Consider the following 24,150-nt stretch of genomic DNA (forward strand, 5'->3'; position numbering starts at 1 on the left):
AAATGTCATGAATACTTTCCCTACAAGGGACTACGTGTAGAAGGCGACCTGTAATGGCCATGCCAGAAATAGTGAATGGCAACCACAGTTCTCAGATGTATCCCTTAGTTCCTGGCTTTACAAACAGAATCCGTTAACGTGTTGTGGAAACTACATTAGCCGCTGTATTCTGCAACCAAATGGAGATGCCATATAATGAGTTGTAGAATTTTCTTTTGGAGAGCTATATCTATGTTATAGAAATATCTTTTTAAAGGAAAATGTTAAAATAAAATAGTCAACTATTGAAAAGAACAGTTCTTTATTTGAAAGGAAACATTAAGAAAACATGCCCAAATATTCTACCAAAAATGCTGTTGGCTCGGTAGCCAAAGGACCCTGCCAGGTGCGCAGGCGCACTACCATTCTTGCTTCCTCTTGCATCACCATCTCCACCTGGGTGCTTGTTGCTGCGAAACCTTCCCAGGGCGGCCGGCCTCGCGCCTGTGCTCTCAGGAGTATGTCTCCGAAGGGATGTTTATCTCTGTTCTATGTTCGGCTAGCCTTCGCTGGTATAATGAGAAAAATAGTCTTTAAAACATATGCTAGTGGCACTATACAGACTCCCAAGCACTTCAAAGGGCTTAAGATAATTAGTACACATGTCCCTTCTCTACCTTAGATACAGAAAACCTGAGGAACAAGAAATGGAAACGCTTTAATCATAACTTAATTGAGAAAAAGCGATGAGCCGTACTGTAAGTGCTAAATTAACAACCTAATAGTCTCTTTCTCCCCTTTTGTTGTTTTTCGTGTATATTAAAGAAGCAGAAGCCCTATTAAATCTGTCCTAATATTTGGAATGGAAAAGTGTCACAGGAGCATTTCAATCCCTTGGAAATAGCATCTTTGTGTTGTAATTATAAAAAAGATGACATCAACTACACTAAATGCAAAACAAGAATGCAAAACAAGTTTGAAAATTTCTCTAGGTGGATCCACATACAAAGCACCCTGCCATCATTTACAATCCTTTCCTCTTCCTATGCAAAACACTAGAGTAGGGCTGGGCTTGGAACTTGGTCCTGGCACTTCCTGACCTGCACTAAGTCTTAAACCCTTGGGGATTTTCCTCTGTCATTTACTGTTTGTTTTAGTTCACTTTTTTTTTTTTCTGAAAGAGGATCTCACTCTGCAGTCCAGGAAGGACTCCAACTTGAGGTCTCCTCGTTGCAGTGTTCTGAATACTGGGATGACTGGTGTGGCTCACCATGCCCAGCTTCCTTCAGCATGGCCATGTTAACATGTTGACAATTCTAGCATTTGCTCCAAACAGAAAATGGAGGTAGCTGGGCGGAAGAGAGTGAAATTACACACAGAGAATATACATGGTCCACTATTTCTAAAATACTTACTACCTGGGCCAGTCACAGAAGAGGCTAACTAGCCCTACTTTGAAGAATAAACTCAAAATGTTAAGTGATCAGACCAAAGCAACATGACTAAGGTCTTGGGATCACAGGATCAGATGTTAAATAGATGTATTAATCACACCATTTTACGTGCTTGCTTCCCTCTTTCTTTCCTCCCTCCCTTCCACCCTTCCTTCTACTTAATCAGATTACTAGAGGTGAACATATTAGTTTATGGCAGATTCGCTCACAATCAGGCATTGTTATCTGGAGCAGGAAACAAACTGAGATCAGGAAAAGAACAAACTCTCCCAACACCAACGGGCCTCTGTCTCTCACTCCTCAGAGTTCCATCACCCCAACCAAAACAAACCAAAACAACTCAAAAGACCTGAAACTGGGTTTCTGATTGTTTGCCAATTGCATTTTTTTATTTCTTTTTCATGCATGCATACATACCTATGTATGCCACACCATACATATGGGGACCAGGGGACAATTCTCTTCTTACAGCATGGTGGATCCCAGGGATGGATCTCAGGTCTTCAGCCTGGGCAGCTGGTACCTTCATGGGATGAACCATCTTGCTGCGACCTCCTTCTTCCTTGTTTTCAAAACTTGAGTGCAATTCTGTGGGCTGCTTTGGCCTGCACTGTGTTTCTTTGCCCGTCCCTGCTGGACTGTGCGCAGGGCCTACAAGTCTATAAGTGTATAAGCAATTCACACACGCCCTTTTATTCCTAAAGAGGAAATTTCAACCCTGAGCACAGCTGGCCCCAAGGTTTTCAATCAAGTGCTGTGGCCCTTGATTCTAATGCAGACGACGGAGGCAGAGGTGGCATGATCTGCACCCCAGGGCCCGTTAAATGCTCTTCTTCAGTTGTTCACATTCAGAAAGGCCTTGTGTTTGCTCCAGTTAAGCACTGAGCACATCTCACTAAGAGGCCTGGCTTTCAGGGGCATTGTGTACCAGTGTAATGTCAGAATAACAAATGCTATGTATATAAACAAGAATTCTGCTGGTCCAAAGGTGACAAGTTATCTCAAATGACTGTTATGTACTTTCCTGTAATTTACTGCTGCATTTGATTAGCCTAACTCTAAATAAGAGGCAAACAAACAAGTACTAAAGCTGTACACACTCTTTGTTCTTCATCACCATCCCTTCTGATTTGAATGAATCTAATTCCCTAAAATGCTCATTTCCTACTCTGTGTTAGGTACTAAAACAGATCCATGGTAAACAGAAGAGGCATCTTTTATTCTTATAAAACAATGTTTTGTTTTGTCATGGAATATCTTGTTTTCTCCAACTATGGTAACTGAGAGTTTTGCTGGGTATAGCAGCCTGGGCTGGTATTTGTGTTCTTGTAGGGTCTGTATGACATCTGCCCAGGATCTTCAAGCTTTCATAGTCTCTGGTGAGAAGTCTGGTGTAATTCTGATAGGCCTGCCTTTATATGTTACTTGACCTTTTCCCCTTACTGCTTTTAGTATTCTTTCTTTGTTTACTGCATTTGGTGTTTTTATTATTATGTGATGGGAGGAATTTCTTTTCTGGTCCAGTCTATTTGGAGTTCTATAGGCTTCTTATATGTTCATGGACATCTCTTTCTTTAGCTTAGGGAAGTTTTCTTCTATAATTTTGTTGAAGATATTTACTGGCTCAATACATTGGGAGTCTTCACTCTCTTCTATACCTATTATCCTTAGGTTTGGTCTTCTCATTATGTCCTGGATTTCCTGGATGTTCTGGGTTAGGAGCTTTTTGCTTTTTGTATTTTCTTTGACTGTTGTGTCAATGTTTTCTATGGTGTCTTCTGCCCCTGACATTCTCTCTTCTATTTCTTGTATTCTGTTGGTGATGCCTGCATCTACAACTCTTGATTCCTTTCCTAGGTTTTCTATCTCCAGGGTTGTCTCTCTTTCTGATTTCTTTATTGTTGCTATTTCCACTTTTAGATTCTGGATGGTTTTGCTCATTTCCTTCACCTGTTTGATTGTGTTTTCCTGTAGTTCTTTAAGGGATTTTTGTGTTTCCTCTTGAAGGGCTTGTAGCTGTTTACCTGTATTCTCTTGTATTTCTTTGAGGGTGCTATTTATGTCTTTCTTAAAATCCTGTATCATCATCATGATAAGTGATTTTATATCTGAATCTTCTTTTTCCAGTGTGATAGTGTGTCCAGGACTTGCTATGGTGGGAGAATTGGGTTCTAATGATGGCAAGTGACCTTGGTTTGTGTTGCTTATATTCTTACGCTTGCCTCCTGTCATCTGGTTATCTCTAGTGCTACCTGCCCTTGCTAAATCTGACTGGAGCCTGTCCTTCCTGTGATTCTGGTTGTGTCAGAACTCCTCAGAGTCAAGCTATCTCTGTGATCCCGTGATTCTGGGCTTGTTAGAGCACCTAGGAGTGCAGCAGCTTCCTCTGGGTGTTGTGGGACTGGCTGCAGGGACACCTGCAATACCTAGCTGAAAAAACAACAGCTGAAGAGTTTAAAGTAAGAGAAACCACATTGGGAGACACAGATGCCAAGATCAGTACCAGCTCCATTCCTTTTTCCCATGTAACTCCCTGACTAACCAGGAGACTTAGCTCCCCAAGTAGAATTTCCTTGGCTCCATCACATCTAACTCCCCACTCAAACAGGAAGACATAGTTACAAAGACACATTCACAGTTTCTCTGGGTCATCTCATATCTAACCTGTTTCATGCCTCGTCTCCATGTTATAGGAACATCCCTGATGCCATACCTAGCTCAGGTTATTTGTAAAACAGATGAGACTGTGTTTTAGTTACTTACTATGTCTTTTATGTACTATAGAACAAGGTCTTACTATGTAGTCCAGGCTAGCATTGAATCTGAGATTCTTCTGCCTTAGGTTCATGAGTTTCCTCAAGTATCACAGGCAATAACCACAGCTTACCCATAACTCACTGATTCAGTGGCATTGAGCAAGCCTTAACAAAAGAAAAGAAGAGGCTAAAGAGATAGCTCAGAGGTCAAGAGCACTTAACTGCTCTTGGAGTGGACTAGGATTTGGATGTCAGCCCAGCAGCTCACAACTACACGTGCTCAGTTCAGGGAATACGATGCCCTCTGGCTTCCAAGGGCATCTACACACACACACACACACACACACACACACACACACACATACACACACACACATAAAAATAAATCTTACAATCTGTGAAAAGAAGGGAGCATAACTGTATACCTACATAGGTTAAGTGACAGAATTTGGTTCTGCATAAAAGTACACCCAAAGGCTGATGGCGCTTATGAAAGTGACAGTGTGGTACAATCCTATTACAGCTACTGTTGGCTGTGAGAACTGAAAGGGGAGAGAAACACTCTGGGCATGTCCCTACCTAGTATAGATGAAGTAAAAGGAAGAGTGGGGAAGCCCCAGAAACCATGTGGATGTTGGCTGAAGGCGAGAAGATGGGCTGCATTGAAGATATCAAAATGGAGATTTCCATTTTAGAATACATGATGGGGCTGGATACTAAGATCTGAGTGTGGTCCCTACCAATGCTGAAAGTAATTTTTGAAGGAATTTGTGATAACCCCATAATATGTTAGAGTCATTCCACATAATGTTTGGTGACAGATTTTTTAAACAAACAAACAATAAAAAAAGGGCAAGTATGGTGGTACACACTTGCATATTTGCAATCTCAGCACTAAGAAGACCAGGAAGGAGGGTCAGGAGTTTGAGGCCAGCAAGGGCTACAAAGCAAAGTCAGGACAGTCTTGGATACATATTGAGATGCTGTCTCAACACACACACACACACGCACACACACACACACACACACACACACACTCTAACAACAAAACAACAACACAGAATAATGTCACTTATCTGAAATTCATTTCTTTTTGTTTTTGAGGAAACCAAGACTGTCCTTGAACTCAGTATGCATAGCCCAGACCACCCTCCTGGGGCGGGACATGCATGTGCTCCATTGTCTGTGGGATTTAGGGTAGCTGCGAGGACAAGAGGGAGCTGGGTTTTCCTTTCACCATGTGGCTTCTAGGGACTGAACTCAGGTAGCCAGACTTGGTGACAAAGGTGTTTACCCACTGAGCCACCTCAGCAGCTCTTACGTGGCAATCTTAAAGTTTAAGTCACTTGTGAACACAGACAGTCATACCAGTTATGACATAATGATAATAATCCAAAAGAGACAGCAGGAAACCCTGAAAGTAGCAATTTCATAAGGATCCTTTCCCTGATTGGTAAAACTGTGAAAATCTCAAATATAAATGTGAATCATCAATCCTTGAATTAATTATAAGCACAATGGGGTCCTGCAGAGTATCTTTCATCTGGATCAGGATCATATGTGAAGTCCTGGACTGTCTGGTTGACTCTGTTGTGTGCCTCAGAGAGTGATGGGCCTCAGTCTGCCAGTGCTAGAGGAGTAGTTGAAGGATCTTCCAGAACACACAGCCTGGAGAGGGAGTTGAGAGCTAGCACTCGGTTGTGCTATTCTCAAGGAACTTGTCTGAATGGAAGAGATTCTTTTTCTTTTCTTTTTTAAACTTCAGTATGGCTGGGCGGTGGTGGCACATGCCTTTAGTCCCAGCACTTGGGAGGCAGAGGCAGACCGATTTCTGAGTTCAAGGCCAGCCTGGTCTACAGAGTGAGTTCCAGGACAGCCAGGGCTATACAGAGAAACCCTGTCTCCAAAACCAAAACAAAACAAAACAAAAAAACTTCAGTATGACATGCTCTCAGCATTGAACTTGACATGAAAACAAATTCCAAGTGGTACTGTTATTGATACAACTTCTAGAAAAGCTTAAACCACACACCCAAGCCACACACATTTTCAGTATGTACAATCCAGGATCTGAGTAGTGTGGCTTTAAAAGAAAGGCACTGAAAAACCAAAATAAATATAACACATCACAAGTATTTCAAAAACACATATTTTTTTCCTTCCAAGGCAGCTGTGCCCCTGCTGTCCTGAAGTCTCACTGAATACACACTGTAAACAGAATTTCTTGTCCTTGATCTGACAGTAAACACTGAGGAGCTCTCTGTCCCGGGGCACTGAGTCCAGAGGGTTCCTGGGAAAGGAGAGAGCAAGCAATTATATACACTTACTCTGAGAATAAATCATGAGGTCTGAAATGATAGCTTCTTGGATTTTTGTGCACCCAAATTTCACAAGCAGAAATGATTTTAAAAATCTATAAAGAGGAAGATACCAGGAATATAACTGAAGAAACGTGAGTAGCACCTGCCATTGGATCACATGACATCATTCACACTCAGTTGAGGAAGACCTTCAGTGGGAACCCTGCTGCTCCTCTGTGCTGTCTGCCAAGGCTGCTGGTCAGTATGTTGGAAGGAGAGCTGAAACTCTTCAACGTTCATCATTCCCAAGTTTGTCAAGCAACCCAGTGACTACAGGCAGCCATTCCCTTCTTTCAGTGGCTGTCTATGAGCCAATAAAGCATTAGGCACTGTGTTGGGCTCAGTGAAAAAGGCCACATGCACACATGCATGTGCGCATGCACACACACATGAACTATATTATCACTAACTTTTTAAAGATAGCAGTGCGTGCTGGCACACGCCTTTAATCCCAGCACTTGGGAGGCACAGGCAGGAGGATAACTGTTGAAGGCCAGCCTGGTCTACAGAGTGAATTCCAGGACAGCCAGGGCTACACAGAGAAACCCTGTCTCAAAAACACAATTAAAAAAAAAAGTGGTGAGGCTGCAGATGTAAAATAGTAAGAGTATGTGTAAAATGTACTCAAAGCCCCAGGTTCAAACCCAAGCATCCCAAAGAAACAAAAATGATAACCCTAAAGTAAAATACATTATATATTTATGAAGATCCAGAATACAATGCATTATTGTGTAAAATGAATGTACGATATTGCTAATAAAAACATTTTTAAAAAAGTAACCCTAGCTGCTATTTAACAAAATTCATGAGAGTCTATCATTGTGGACTAATGTCTTTCACTATGACCCAAGAGATGATAGTGTATAGAAATGCTAACCTAAACCACACCAAAACTGTGTGGCTTGTCTGACCCTGACTTTCAGAGAAGTCAGGAGAGGAAGAAAGTGGAGGAAAATATAAAGGGCTCTGTTACTTTGATTCCTTGTTGTGCGAGCTACTGTTTAAAGCTCACTGCCCTGCTCACTCAGCCTTGCACCTCCATTTTTAGATGGTGTTGACTTATGAATTCCAAGTTAATCTAATTCAACCATTGAGCTAAATGTGTTAGATTTCTGTGTTCTGGCAATACCTATGGCTCTGCAAAACCATTGAATAGTATCTGGTTTTTAAATTCTATTGTTAACATTTTTTAATTAGGTATATGTGTGTGGGTATATTCACATGAGTGCAGATGCCTCCAGAGGCCAGAGGTATCAGATCCCCTGTAACTGGAGTTACAGGTGGTTGTGAGCCACCTGATATGGTGCTGAGAAATGAACCCTGGTCCTCCACTAGAGCAGTATGCACTATGACCTGCTGAGCCATCTCTCCGGCCCTGTTCCTGATTTTCTTGCTTGCTTGCATTTCTCACATCCCTCAACCTGTAGCTTGTAACCCCTTTGTGGGTCACACATCAGATGCCCTGCATTTCATATATTTATATTACAATTCATAACAGTAATGAAATTACAGTTATGAAGTAGCAATGAAATAATTTTTATGGCTGGGGGTCACCACAACATGAGGAACTGTATTAATGGGTCACAGAATTAGGAAGGTTGAGAACCACTGAGCTAAAACAGTACATCCTCAAATAGATGTGTACTTTCTCTCTCCAGATCTCCCTGGAGGTCCCAGACTCAATAGCAGGCACACCAAGCAGAGAATCAGGGCATCCTGCTTCAAGAGAAAATGTTCTTTGTTATTCCCACAACTGACTGAGATCCTATAGAGCCCCGTTCATTCTTTAACTACAACTACAGCAGCAGCCTATGTGGTCAGGTCTTCTTGAACGAAGTCTAGAATTGATGACCACTGTCCAGTGAGCTTCTCACAGCCAGCATCCCAGAAGATGTTCAGGGCCATCTTGATGTTGCTGGAAAAGGAGTTTGCTTTCTTGGTTTTGTTCTGTTTTGTTTTTGTTTTTATATAGTTTTTGGTTTTGTTTTGAGACAGATTCTCACTCTGTAGCCCAGACTGGCCTCCAGTTCATGGCAGAAACCCTGCCTCAGGCTCTTACTTGTGGGAATTACAGGTTATAAGCATGAGCCACCAAGCTCAACAGATATAACCAAAATACAATGTTAGAAAACATATTAAGCATTTTATTTTAGTTGGAAATAGTATAATTAAGTACTATTCCTTTTTGACTCAAGAGGATACAGGAGAATACATTCAGTAAAACTATATACACACATACATAATCCTCTGTGTGTGTGTGTGTGTGTGTATAGTGTGTAACATGCACATATTTGGGGCAGAATCTTGCTATGAATTTCTGCCTAGACTTGAATTTGAATTCATAATCTTCCTGTTTCCACTTCTCTACTATTGAGACTCCTGATTACATCCAATAATTTTTATTGAGACAGAATCTCATTGCGTAGCCCAGGCTAGACCTTTGAACTTTAAATCCTTCCTCCTATTAGCAGCATGAACCACCCTTACCTAGGATGGTCAGTGTGATGGTTTGTATATGCTTGGCATAGGGAATGGTACTATTAGGAGGTGTGGCCTTGTTGGAGGAAGTGTCTCACTGCGGGCATGGGCTTTAAGACACTCATCCTAGCTGCCTGGAAGCCAGTCTTCTAGCAGCCTTCAGATGAAGCTGTAAGACTCTCAGCTCGTCCTGCACCATGCTGGCCCATTGCTGCCACGCTCCAGCGATGATGATAATGAACTTAACCTCTGAACCTGTAAGCCACTCCCAATTAAATGTTGTCAGTATGAGAGTTGCCTTGGTCCTGGTGTCTGTTCACAGTAGTAAAACCCTAACTAAGACAGTCAGCTACTGTTTTTTGTTTGTTTGGTTGGTTTTTTAAAAGGGAAATGTTTTTTGTTTCTTAAAATACTTAGGAGTAGTTTGAAAACAAAATATCTCTTTGTTTAAGACAGTGTCTGATGTTGTCCAGGCTGGTCTAGAACTCCTGATCCTCTCCACAAGTGCTGGAATTATATGTATGGGCCACCACACAGAGCTCAAATGATCTCTTTTTCAAAATAAATTCTCCTTCAAAATGTTGAACACAATGATTCAACAGGCAAAGGTGCTTCCTGCCAAGCTGCAGGACTTGTTCAACCTTGGACCCCACATGATAAAAGGAGAAAAACAATGCCTACAAGTTGTCTTCTGACTTCCTCATATGTGCTGTGCATACACACTCTCCAAGCACATGTACAAACAAAATAAATACTAAAAAAACATTTTTAAGTAACTTCTGAATGTTTAGTTTTACTACAATAGTGAATTTCAAGCAAAAACTAGAAAAAAAATGCTCTCTGAATTCCAAATCATTGTTTTTATGAAATATTACATTTAAGTAATCTAACATTTTACGTATACATACATATATATACTTATATACATACACATACATATGTATAGAATGAAGCTCTTTCTAAGCAAGCCAAAGCTCCTTACAAGTTAACTAGAGCCCCACAAAATATTGAAGAAGAAAACGATACATGACACTTGTTAACAATAGTCAAAGCAGACTGTTCGGGAAGTGCCGTGGCAATGGAGGTTCACAGGAGAGAAGAGAGACTAGCTAACTCCAAATGTAAAGAAAGTGAGACTTTCCAACCAACATGAGCATCTAGGAATAGGCTAATGGATTAAAAAATGGTTAAGAGGAAGCATCAAGGAACGTGAGTGTACAGACTAAACCAATGACTGAAAGGAGAGGAGGGTGATTAGAAATTAGATGAGAGTAGACAAGAAAGACTGATCAGGGGCTGCCCAGATGGCTCAGCAGGTAAGAGAACTGACTGTTCTTCTGAAGGTCCTGAGTTCAGATCCCAGCAACCACATGGTGGCTCACAACCACTCGAAATGAGATCTGATGCCCTCTTCTGGTGCGTCTGAAGACAACTACAGTGAATTATGCTGGAGCGAGCAGGACCGGAGTGATTCCCAGCAGCCACACATATGCTGGTTCACGGCCATCAGTACAACTACAGTGTACTCATACACATAAAATTAATAAAATAAATCTTAAAAAAAAAAGAAAAAAAGAAAGACTGATCAGGTTTTGAGAGTGACTAAATACTGAGGCAGGGATTTCTTTCTTTTGCTTTTTTGGTTTTTCGTGACAGGGTTTCTCTGTATAGCTCTGGCTGTCCTGGAACTCACCCTGTAGACCAGGCTGGCCTCGAACTCAGAAATCCGTCTGCCTCTGCCTCCCAAGTGCTGAGATTAAAGGCATGCACCACTACAGCCCGGCTAAAATTTATTTTTTTTGTTTGCTTGGTTGAATGTGTTTTTTTTCTTTGTATGGTTGGTTGGTTGGTTTTTCGAGACAGGATTTCTCCCTGGCTGTCCTGGAATGTACTCTGTAGACCAGGCTGGCCTCAAACTCAGAAATCTGCCTGCCTCTGCCTCCCAAGTGCTGGGATTAAAGGCATGTGCCACCATTGCCTGGCAAGGCAGAGATTCTTGATACACTGATTTTAAAGGATTTTTATTAAAGCTTGGCTGGTCAGGGACATGGCCAAGGAAGGGGTCTACCAGGCTCAGTAGAGATGGATGGAAGTTTGGCTAAGTAGAGATAGGGTCAGTGCCACACACATGGCCCTGGAAAAGGTTCTTCAGTATTTCCCTCAATAAAGCTGGAAACCACAAGTAGGGAATGACCCACAAAGGCTATAGCATCCTTTGAAATCTTCCCTTTTATTCACAACTAGGTGAACCATTTCAGTAGTGGAAGAAAAGCTGACTCCTGAGTTACAAGTTACAAGTTTTGCTATATGACTTAGGGTGAGGCAAGCAAGCATAGAGGATGGCTTAGCAACTGAGATTCCACTTGGTTTGGGCTATACATGTACTCTATTCTAACAGTGCAGCTAGCAACCTAGAACCCACACCTATAATCACACACATATACATCCCTCTTTTAACTTGAGAATAAGGTTCCTTGTCTGTAATAACTCTCCTTTTATAGACAGTTTCTATGCATAAATATTTCAGGACACATATGGGCACAGGAACACAATCCAGTTCAGACTGGTTTGAAGCATATGTGCAGTAAAGCAAGATTTGTCCTCTGAGTAAGCCTTTAGAGAGAACCTACTATTAGGTAATTTTTTGACCATGCTTAATAGAGAATATGTATCATTTTAAAAATCAGAAGCATTATGGAAAGAAATATACACAGCAGCAAAAAGGTTATATCGTTCAGACCCATCAATCAAAATATAGAGTCACCCAAAGTGCACCCCTTACCAAATAGCCCCTCCTTTTCCTGAAACCCCATAAAGAAGACAGGTGACAGCTGTCACTGACAACCCACCTGATCTGTACTTTGCTCCTGAGTAAACATGCTTATTATTTTGCAATCTGTATGCACTGGTATTTCAATTCTTTGATTAGGATGTCAAGAACCTAAAAACACCTGCTTCAGAAAACAACCCCCATTAAAAAAAAATCTTCAGGAAGAAATATATATCCAGTATATATGGCCTGCTACACTGTACATAGTCAACAAACTTGCATGTCTAAGCTCAAAACGACAGTCACACTTGCCTGGGCATGTTTCAGGCTCAGCTAGGGCCAATGAGTGGGGTAAAAGGGGAATGTCTTCAAACTGAACTTGGGATTCAGAGGCATGGACAATTGAAAGGGTTCAATGCTCAAATCGTCCACTTGCTTGTCTTCTTGTAACCTTTTCCTGAGGAGAATGCTGCAGCCACCTGTACCTCTCTGAAGACCCTGAACACACACACACACACACACACACACACACACACACACACACACACACACGTACCCCATACTGAAAGCTGTGCCCTACTGGGTCCTAAGCTTTGTGGGTACTTGCTCCAGAGTAGACACCTCTGGGGCACGGAGCATAGGGAAGAGGGTGTGTAGATCTGTTGAGAAGGACCAGGAACGGAGAGAGCAAGGCAAACCACACCAGAGGAGGCTGGTAGATCCTCTGCCACTCACTCTGTTTCTGTCTCTCATAATCAGGAATGAGGTGGCAAAGGCATGGCTTTAAACTTTTCCTGACAGGAAAGGTGAGTCACATCTGACCTTGTATTTAACTGCTTTCTTAGCCAACACTGATCTGAATGCCACAAGCCTCCAACCCCGTGTTTTGAAGGATATGGTATTTAACGCATGAAGCTAGATCAGGACAGATCCTTTGTATACAGTGTGCTCAATAGTTAGCTGACTTACAAAAGTACAAACAGTTATAAATTGAACGAAAGGTTTAAGAATAAGCGGAATCACGTTTGATTTAAGGAACTTGGCCTAATGAAAGGTCTGTTTTTTTTTTTTTATACACATATCAGCTACATACACAGGCTTCATTGAGAATAAAGGTGATTTCTAATTCAACTGGACTGTTCAAAGCCTGATTCTCAGGAATGTGTCTATTCCTAGGAGAAGATGCCTGAGGTCGTGAGATACCAAGTGCCACATTACTCAGACATCCACAGGGTAAAGGCAAAATTATAATGCCTTAGTTGGCCTCACTCTCAGTATTAGAATCAGGCATCTCATGGCCTAAAACAGAGTAAATATTTATATCCACAAGCAAATGGAAGTGCCTCGTTTTATAGACAGAAAAAAATTTGGACACAGCAGATACAATCATCAAATGCAGACTGGCTGTTTTGATCACTTCTACTGAAGACAAGGATGAGTAGACAAAATAAAGTAATAAAATAACAAAGCCTACCAACTAGTTCATATCTGATTACGTCAAGTTACTTGCTCAGTGTGTAAGAAAGAATAAATGCAAATGGAATTATTATGTCACTAGAAACTGACATCTTTGGGAAATTCAGCTGTTATCTCTGTAATCCTGTTTTTTTTATCTCAGAAATTCAGATAAATTAGTTTTAACTTGGCCAGGTAAAAGCTTTAGGGCGGAGGTCAGTAAGTCAGCTCTGTCAGCAAAGGAGCCACTGAGGCTGGCAACTGAGTTTGATCCCTGAGACTTACATGAAGGAGAAAACTGAGTCCTGAAAATTGTCCTCTGACCTCCACATGTGTCATGTCCACACACAAAGAGAGGTGTAACTTTTTCAAACCTTTACTGCAGGCTGGTGATATAGCTTACTTGTCAGGCACATACAAAGCCCTGGGTTTGATCCCCACCATTACAGTCTGAGCACTGAAGAGGTAGAAGTAGGAGAAGCAGGAAATCAAAAGGATCCTTGGCCACACTATGAGTTCAAGGCCGGCCTAGACTGCAAGAGATCCTCTCAAACACACACACAAACACACACACACACACACACACACACACACAAATAAATATTTTTAAAATAAATTTTAAAGTGACTACAGAAATTCCAAATCACTTCTGTGACACCCCTTGAGGAATTGCTATAATCTCTCAGAGGGTAGAGTGGAACCCATCCCACTCTGCTTCATCCAACCCATGGATCAACATCTCATGGCTTTTCTAGCGAGCTCATCACGCATCCTCTGAAGGAAACAGCAGTAACTCTTTAGTTAAAAAACAAGAACACATTAAAAGGGAAATCCTTTTCGTCCTTGTCTCTACTTCCAGCCCCTGCCCCCTTTCTTAATCAAACATTGAAGAAGTGGAGTCCAAGAGAGTTGCATTGTGGAGGGTTCCGAAGTGTGTCTGCTTAAAAGGGAACACAGGGAATTCAATTCCACTTCTGGCTCTAGTCTAGAACTATAACTACGGACTAGGTACCATTGCAGACACTCTCTGATGGGCATTGCTTCATATTTTCTCCACATTTATTGATGTTCTGTTTTTGTTTAATGTTGCTTACAATGTTACTCAGCTGTGAAACAGGACTGACTCAGATTTGGGCAGACTGTGGTGTGTGTAGTTGGGTATAAAGTGCTCCTCATTCACCAGGCCCATCCCACGCTTGGGTGGCAACTCATTTCTAACAGGATGAGCCTTGCGAAGAGACTGGTGGGTGTAGTGGTGTGTGCCTTAATTCCAGCACTCAGGAGGTAGATCTCTGAGTTCAAGGTCAGCCTGGTTTACATAAGTGTTCCAGACTTAAAAAAAAAAATCTGTGTTCTGTCCAGACCAGAGAATGATCTATAACACCCACACCCACACTTTTCATTTTGAATGACCTTATATATAGTATATAGCGAGCCAAAAGAATACTAGCCAAAGAAAAAAAAATAGTAGCCAGTGAGAGGTAAAGAAAAACACTTTGAGGATGAAAACATCCAGCAGCTACTCGCAGGGGAAGTCCCACTGAGACAAGCAGCCGGAGTTCTCAGGAAACTCAGATAAAACAGAGTGCCCCTTAGATAAGGCCACAGAACAAGTAAGAGCAGAAAGACAGTCTCATCAAATCGAGGGGTTTGCAGACAGCCACCAGAAACTGAAGAGGCCTAGTAAGGCAGCCTGTTGGACATCCTTCCATGCTGAGAGCCCTAGGCACAGCCAAGTGGGCAAGGCTTCCAGGTTAAACAAAACAACTAGACAAGATATAACCGAAGCTAAGGCATTCTCAACATCCAGCAGAAAACAAGCGGCAAACTTGGTACGGTCAGCTAGAGTTCGGGATGGGACTTTCTCTGCCTGGATGAACATCCCCAGGCTGAGCTTCCAGCGTCTCTCTCCCATGGGGACTTGTATAGCATGGGAGAAAAAATAACAATAGCTGGAAGTGATCTACCTCTGTGTGTTTACCTTTTAAAAGTATTGTTAATTATGTTCATGTTGGGAGGCGGTATGTTTATGGGTGAGTAGGTGCCCCTTGGAGTCCCCAAGAGGGAGTTAGGTCCCCTGTAGCTGCACTTACAGGCTGTTGTGAGCTGCCCAGCATGGATGCTGAAAATCCAGCATGAGTGCTCTGCAAAAGCAGTACAAGAAACAGCTAAGGCAGTGGGTCTCAACCTTTCTAATGCTACAACCCTTTAATTCAGTTCCTCACGTGTGGTAACCCCTAACCATAAAACTATTTCTGTTGCTACTTCATATCTGTAATTTTGCTAGTTATAAATCAAAATATAAATACCTGACATGCAGGATATCTGATACGAAGCCCTAGTGAGAGGGTCATTCGTCCCCCAAAGAGATCGCAACCTAACAGGTTGAAGACCACTGAACTAAGCCATAGCTCCAGCCTGGCTTTTCTTGATGACACAAAAAGACACAGTGTTTTTTTACCTGGGGCTGGTTTGCTGTTCTCTTTCCTCCCTGACACAGAGGTAGAGGGAGCAGCCCACTCCCAGGAATGGGCCCTTGGAGGACACTTTGAGACAATGTACTTGTGTCTGAAATGAGGTGGGGACAATTCTGCTTCCGAAGCCAGCTTCTCATTGAGCTCAAACAGCACATGACAATGTACCATTGGAACGTTCTTTATTCCCTGTATGCTGTGGAGAACATGCCACCATTTTCAGCCCCTTGCTTCCTGTAGTATCCCTCTCTTTGAAGCTGTTGACCATTCAGTGGATTTCATTCCATAGACTAAAAAGCACCATTTTCTAGCTCAAGAAAGAAATTTCATTTTAAAACATATTTTATTAGGCCGGGCGTGGTGGCGCACGTCTTTAATCCCAGCACTTGGGAGGCAGAGGCAGGCGGATTTCTGAGTTCGAGGCCAGCCTGGTCTACAGAGTGAGTTCCAGGACAGCCAGGACTACACAGAGAAACCCTGTCTCGAAAAACCAAAAAAAAAAAAAAACATATTTTATTGTGATTACGTGTATGTGTTAATGGGGGTGGGGTGAGAGTGTGCTGTGGCTCACTTACAGAGATCAACAACAACTTATGAAAGTCATGTGAAGATTAAGAATGACTTTGAGTGTTGGCTCTCTTTCTAACAGACTCCAGAGGATGGCATTCCAGGTCGACAGACTTGCTCAACAAGCACTTTTAACCCACTGAGCCATCTCACAGGCTCAACAACAGCAGCAAAATCCCTCTTTGCATTGAGAACGTCATTAAGAATTTACAGTCACCGGGCAGTGGTGGCACACGCCTTTAATCCCAGTACTTAGGAGGCAGAGGCAGGAGGATTCCTGAGTTCGAGGCCAGCCTGCTCTACAGAGTGAGTTCCAGGACAGCCAGGCAGCCAGGGCTACCCTGTCTCAGCACCCCACCCCACACCCCACCAAAAATTTACAGTCCTGCTTGCCCCTGTATCAGCAGGAATTCAATAATACACAGCAAAAATGAGAGTTCTCTGGGAGCAATTATTACATATGGACTGCATAAAATGTGGGACAGATTCCATTCTGTCCCAAGACTTCTTTGCAAAGGACTGTTTTCTATGCAGCCCAGTGTACTTATGCAAACTAAGAATAATCTGCACACTGAGGCTTTCCCACACTCCATTTTCTTCTAGACCAATAGGATCATGGATGCTCTGGGTAATTTTTGTAGTGATGACATCACATATATTCAAGGAGAAGTTAGAAAGGACATGAAGTTATAAATGGGAACCATACTGCCAGTTCCCCTCATGAAGCTAATAAGGCCCATTAATGACAGCATGTGGGTACCCAAATTAACAACCTGCTTCCTCACTTCTCAGCCTAACACACTAAGGCAGCAGTTCTCAACAAGTGGGTTGTGACACCTTTGGGGGTCACGGATCAGATATCCCAAATACCAGATATTTACATAACAGATTCATAACAATAGCACAATTACAGTTATGAAGTAGCAATAAAAATAATTTATGGTTGGGGGACATGAGGAGCTGTATTAAAGGGTGGCATCGTCAGGAAAGTTGAGAAGCGCTGCTCTAGAGCAACCTTGCGAACCAACTACAACCAATGTCTGCACTGAGATCTTTTTGCAGTTCTAGGGTTAAATTAAATCTCTCTCTCTCTCTCTCTCTCTCTCTCTCTCACACACACACACACACACACACACAACTTAATGTTTAATACCCTTTATAAAGTTTACCCTTGTTTTATTCAAATGCTGATTTCTCTGCCCTCTATCTTGTTTCAATCTGGACACAGAATTGTAATGCATATACCAAGGATCTCCTGTCTCAAGTTTGTGTTAACAGCTCTGAGGATTTATTCTCTGTCTTGTCAATAAATGCTGATCACCTGATGGATGGCAGAATAGAGAATAGGAGGAATCCACTAGAAAGTGGAAAGGGAGACGGAGAGAGAGATCTGTGGAGAGCGGTCGAGCGGGAGAGGCATTCGCCATGACAAGATGGCGCCTACTTCCGCTGTAACTCCTGGTAAACAACTGTTTGCGCATGTGTGTAGAATGAAAAGACGCCAAGTCACGGCCCATCCCGGGGCGTCACGTGGGGTAATGAGCAAACAGTCAATCATGGGCGGACATGCCGTGCTGTGGGCAGACACACCACACTGTGGTGTATATAAGCAGTGCTGATTATTGGCTCGGCCTCTTTTTCCCTCTGGGAGAGGGCAGTAAATGTCGCTGCAGAAGGATCCTAGTGTCCGCGTGTCTTTTCTTGTTGGCGAGATGACCGCGCGGGCTACAAGATCCACAAGGAGGCCAGAGGAACTGAAGCATAAAAAAGAGGCCAAAGAGTCAGACTAATAATAGTATCCAAGTATCATGGGATGGGGTTAGAAAGTAGCCAGATTAGCACAGAAGTTTAAGACACATCATTTAACTGATCAGCTATTGAAGTGCAGTCTTAAATAAATTAAATAAGTTATTGGGGATTAGCATAAGGTTAATGAATATAGCCACTGGATTAATACATTTTTCACATTTATATTAATAATAGTTCATTTTCACACACACACACAATTCTAGCTCTTATTGTTTTATCTGTGGATTGTGTATGGTAGTGTGTGTGTGTGTGTGTGTGGTGTGCACACCAGTAGGGAGGTTCAAGTGTGCAAGTGTGTGCACATGAAGGCCAGAGGTCAACAGTAGATGACTTCATCAGTTGCTCTGTGCCTTAATTTTTGAGACTGGGTCTCTCTCTGACCCAAGAGTTCATGGATTCAGCTAGACTGGACTGCAGCAGACTTGGTAATCCTCCTGTCTCAGAATCACCAGTGGTGAGGTTACACAGCCAGCTTCTTATGTGGTTCTAGGATCTGAACTCGGCCCTCATGCAGCACAGGAAGTAGGTCACTGAGTTACATCCATAGACCCTTTGTTTATTTATGCTTTTGGTGGTATAAGGAATAGAAGCCAGAACCGCGAACATGCAAAAGTATAGTTTGGGGAAGGTTTTTGGCTGTTCGTTTGATAACTTTGAGGCAGGGTCTCATGTAGCCCAGGCTGGCCTCAAACTGATGTCCCGAACTCCTAATGTACCAGTTTTCACCTCCCAAATGCTGGGCTTATAGCGTTCACCATCACTCCCAGTTTATGAGATGCTGAGGAATGAACCAGGACCTAATGTGCACCAAGCAAGCCCTTTACTAACCGAGCTACAGCCCTAGCCCTGGGGAACCAACAAGCACTTTACCAACTGAGCTATAGCCCTAGCCCTGGGGAACCAACAAGCACTTTACCAACCAAGCTATAGCCCTAGCCCTGGGGAACCTTTTTGAGCATTCTGTGTAATATTTCTGACACCAGTGTCACATTAGCAATGGTAATACCCTTTACATGGCTTCAAAGTTCCATCTCCCTTTGTTTAAACCACATACCATAATTTAACCTCATTTATAAATGTTTTGACTTAAGTCAAGAAATAACTTTAGGTAGACAGTAGGGAACTGTGTTTCTTTCTTTCTTTCTTTCTTTTAATTCTCTGAGATGAAAAGCCCAGTGGCTCCCCTCATTTTCTGTTAAGGCAGCCCTTTAGATTTTAGTTTCCTTGTGTTTATGGTAAGCACTAAATGTTTTCGTTATTTATTGGACTTATCTAACCTTGAGAGCTATAAAATGTAATCATTACCTAGATGTTATTAAATATTGACTGGTGTCCTTAGGAACTATAGAATTACTGAACTGTGATGGATAAGCATGGTGAGAAAGTAACTCCAAAGTTTGCTTATAGGATTTCAGAACCTGAGCAAAGATGTTTAAGAACTGATAATGATCAAATGTACTTAGTCTAGCATTAAAAATAAACCACAAACCATCAGGACACATATGTCCTATATACATCTACATGTACATATATACTGTATATACACTATATAATAAAACACAAAAACTTTAAAACAAGTTAAATGGACTAGTAGGACAGCTCAGAGCGCAGGCGAGCACTGCACTGAAAGGTGACTTATACTCTTGGGGCAGGCAATGGTTATTTTATTCATGGTCTCTTTAGGATCTAGATTTCCCCTTATGAGAGAAAACATGCAGCATTTGTTGTAAGCCTGGCTTGTTTAACTTTACATCCAGATCTCTGTGTTCATCAATTTTCCTGCAAATATGTTTCATTTTTCCATCTGGAATGAGCACGTGTCTAATGTCTAATGCATAAAGGCCCATTCTTAAGTTGTCAAAAACCAAGCTAGAACTTTGAGAAGTGTATTAAAAATAGTATTTAGTCATAACCTCTACTTTTGTTCAGAAAATCGATTCTCCTAATAGTAGCATGGCTAAGACTTTTTAAAGACATAAGCCACATCAACTGGCCGCGTTCTATAGTTTATAGAGCAGTGCCTCTAGCGATGGGGAGAAGCCTTTTTTTTTTTTTATGTCAAAGGACTTCAGGCCCCTAAACAGTACCTTTGTGCTTAGGTTTATAACTCATATTTGAACATAACTAACAAAATACACATAATTTCCTTCAAACCTAGTGAAAAGTGATATCAGTGTACTCATTTAGATTGCTATGGAAAAGAATAAGAACATCCCATTAGCCGCATGTAACACAGAAAAATTCAGACTCATAGATGACACCCAGTTCTGCCCTGGTTTGAATGTCCTCACCCAAACTCATGGCATTTAATCTCCATTGTTTAGATACGAAGAGGGGAGAAACAACATAGATTATTCATATATACTCCACTGTGGTCTCTGCGGAGAAGATCTTTGGTAGGTTGCTGGGGTCTTAATTCACTGGTATTGTAAATTTGGGGGCAAGCCTCAGTATATAGTCCAGGCTCCCCTAAATTTTCTGTATAGAAGATGATGACCTTGAACTCTGTCCTTTCATATGTACCTCCCAAGTGCTGGGATTTAGGGGTATACCACCATGCCCGGCTAGGACTGCAGCTCTTTATGAAGAGGAGATACCCAAGACCTGAACTAGGACATTGTTTCACTACATAATGCCCTGTGTCAAACTGGAACTCGACAAGGTCCCCACCGACAAGGAGGACTTTAATCTTTACCTGCCCTGCTTTAAACTATGACAAAGTACACTTTTGTTTTTTTGTAACCAGCCATCAAGTATAAGGTTGCTCACTTTGTCCAAATTATGAACAATATTTAAAATAGTTTGTTTTCAATGTTTGAGTTTCATCCATGTAGGTAATGAATTTTAGTTGTTTTCTTCCCCAGTCTCTTCTCTCAGTCCCTCCTCCTCCCCTGGGAGCCGGTGTCCATAAATTTCCCTCTTGCCTTCATACCTGCTCTCTGTGTGACAGTGTTTCCCATACTGAATGCCAGCATGAACCGTTAAGCTTTGTCTGTTATAAGTACTTACTGAAAAAGGTCCACCTTGAGAAACCCCACTCAGAAAGTAGCTCCTTTGATGACAAGATACAGATTACTGATTAGTGCAGAAAAGGCATGGCAACTGCTAGACTGTTACATTGTACATGAGAGAAAGCATACACAAAAGGAAAAAACAAGGCAAACTAACAAAACACAAAGACGCGATTCATGCTAAGTGCAAGCCCTTGGCCTCAGCTGTGGATGGATTCCATGGCAGCACCCTGGGCACAGGCCTTTCTGTCTCTGTGTCCCTTCCCTCTCTGCTGGGACAAGCAGGCCTTTTTTCTCCAGCACAGGAGGACCCTCACAGCATCAGGCACATATTTTCCACATTCCTAGGCAGCCAGTGAGCAAGGAGTCAGTCTCATTGGACCAATTCTGTAGCTAAAATGTGAATTTTAGTCCAGAGAGAGGAGGGATAGAGTGTAAAACAGTTGGCAAACATAGGTTTCTACAACAGCGCCTATGTGACCAACTTTTCAGCTATGAAAACTCACAGTTTTGAAAAACGGATGTCAGGAACTCACAGAGCTACCAGCTCATACGACTACCTCAAAGTTTTGTCACTGATCAGTATGAAAAAAATAAGAAAAGGCTTGCCTTTCTAAACTGTGTATTTCAAAACCTGAGGCTGTAGCCTTCACAGGGGACCTTGTAAGCTTTCGTCAGAGCCGCCTACAGCTTAGTGTGTGCTTATTAGACAGAATCAAGCAGTCCCTTGCACAGAATGGTTACCTCTTGCTAGTTTCTCACAAGTGCTGTGGGCTCCAGGAAGTACACACAGCTGTGGTCTTATAAAGGGAAATAAATACATGGAACAGAAACAGAATGGCAAGCAAAAGGCCCACTTGACCGTCTGTTCCTGCAAGCTTTTGCTTTACACGAGATGAAGGCTCGGTTCCTTTACCACAGAGAAGTCTACAGTCCGCCAGTCCAGAGAAGGCAGACAGCAGCCCAAGGTCACTGGGAACCGGGCCATTCCTATGGCTCTGTCTTTGCTCACTCTTGTGAACTCACAGTCAAAAACAATGACTTGACAGTCTGGGGTGGTGGTGGCTCTAACGTTCCAGTGCCTGAGGCACAGGGATTACTGTGAGTTTGTGGGCTGCAGGCATTGTTTCAAAAAAGAGGGTGGGGGCTGGGACGGGGGAATTGACCCAAAACTTTTAACCCTAACCAGCAGGGGAAGTAGGCTTCTGAAGGGCACTTCCATTGTGAAGGCCTCACACAGTGCTTTGGTTACCAAAACCAAGAACAAGGAAAGGTGGGAGTCACAGCTGTCAGTAAGGGAGACTAGAAGGAAGGGAAGCATACATTTAGACACACGCACGTACCGTTTTCCTCTTGAACTCCTCACCGGGCTTCTGCCTCTAGAGTACCTGAGTTACAGGTGTGTGGCACCTTGCTCAGCATCGCACCATGTTCCTGTCGATGTGACAGAGACAACTGGGAAAGAATGCATTTCACTTCATTTTTCTGTCCCTGAGGATATCAGTTTAGAGACATATGGCTGAAGGTATGACTAGAAGTAGCAGAGATCTCTAGATTATGATATCGTGACTTTGTCTTTAGTGGCTGGAAAACTTGGGTCTCACGATAATGTGAAGTTTTCTTTTCTTTTGCTTAGATGAGGTTTGCTTAGACTAGGTAGCCTGGCTAGCCTGGCTCAAGGTGATCCTCCTGCCTCTGTCTCTGTGCAGACATGGCCAGATCCAGTGCTGTGCGTTTTCCTTGTCCTTCCCCTCGTTGACTTCAGATAACAGGAAACTGGCTGGGAGGAGGAGGAAGAATGTTACAACCCAGCAGCTCTGCCCTCTCTGCCGTTTCCTTCTGCAAAACTTCCCTTGCTGAGTGGTCAGTTTATACTAGCAACAGCTGCCTGGTTGCTGTAACTGAACTATTTTGTGTAACTTTCATTCATTGAGTTTTTAAATGAGATCATAGTCAAAGGTCTCTCTGGACATAAACCATGCTGCATGTTAACATAATTTTGTGTTTACCCTTGAGTCATGACATTACATCTCAGGAGGAAGGCTATGTCTTTCTTATTATCAAGAATCAAACTGAGTAAACAAAGAACTTTTTTTCATGCTGGGCATGGGGGTACATGCCTGTAATCTTAGCATATGGAAAGAGGAGGCTGGAAGATACAGACTTCAAGATCATCCTATATATATAGCAAGTTTGAGGCCAGCCTGGGCTACGTGGGACCCTTCACCAAGCAAACAAAGAAAATACTTAGGGTATGATTTTTGTTTTTTTGTTTGTTTGTTTTTGCTATAGAAAGTCTAGCGTTGTGGGCAGAGCATAACACCTGTGGCCACATGTCAAATAATCAGCAGATTTGAAGGTTCTACCACTGAGGGAATGCTAAAAGTTTTAATTTTGTGTTATTTTTAGAGACAGGGTATGTATCCCAGAGATAGCCTGGAACTTATTATGTAGCCAAGAATGACCTTGGGCTCATAATCCTCCTCTTGGACCTCCTAAACCCAGAGCTTTGGATAAGCAAGGCAGGTACTCTATCAGTCCTAGCCAGGATTCCTTAATTGTTAACTCCTTAGAAATTGTTGTAAAGGAAGGAAACTGTCAGGGAATCCTCCCTCACAGAGTAGGAGACTTGAGGAAACTTGAGTGGATTTCAAACACTTCAGTAGGAATGACTTCAGAAAACTAGTATAAGGCCGTTAGTAAGGCTGTCTCCTCGGATACTGTAGTAACCAGTAAAGATAATCTCATGCTAAAATATTCTGATATATATTTAAAGGATTTTCTGATCATTGGATTTACAAATAAGTAAATGAAACAATTTGCTTCATCCTGATGAAAATGGAGATCTTGCCAGGAAAGTGAAATCTTTATAGCAGAGAATGCATATAAGTGAAATGATATTTTAGAAAGGCCCCAAGCTCTCAACTTTTATGCATTACAAATCATAACAATTTCCAGTGACCTACTTTAATGGGTGCAAGGAAGCTGGAGGACTTTCCCCCAGGCTTTCTTGTGCCTTTTTTTTTTTTTTTTTTTT

General features: G+C 42.2%; 1 protein-coding gene across 1 annotated transcript in view; it reads right to left on the reverse strand.

Annotated features, from left to right (window-relative positions):
* Positions 1-22,766: 22,766 nt before the first annotated feature.
* The window catches only part of LOC116096669 (uncharacterized protein DKFZp434B061-like), a 5,566-nt gene continuing 4,182 nt past the window's right edge, over positions 22,767-24,150 (reverse strand). Inside the window, exon 2 of the mRNA XM_031378725.1 lies at positions 22,767-22,893. The gene's annotated coding sequence lies outside the window, so the exon portion shown is untranslated. The remainder of the gene's footprint in view (positions 22,894-24,150) is intronic.

This window comes from Mastomys coucha, unplaced genomic scaffold, assembly GCF_008632895.1.
Source record: "Mastomys coucha isolate ucsf_1 unplaced genomic scaffold, UCSF_Mcou_1 pScaffold1, whole genome shotgun sequence".
Taxonomy (NCBI): domain Eukaryota; kingdom Metazoa; phylum Chordata; class Mammalia; order Rodentia; family Muridae; genus Mastomys; species Mastomys coucha.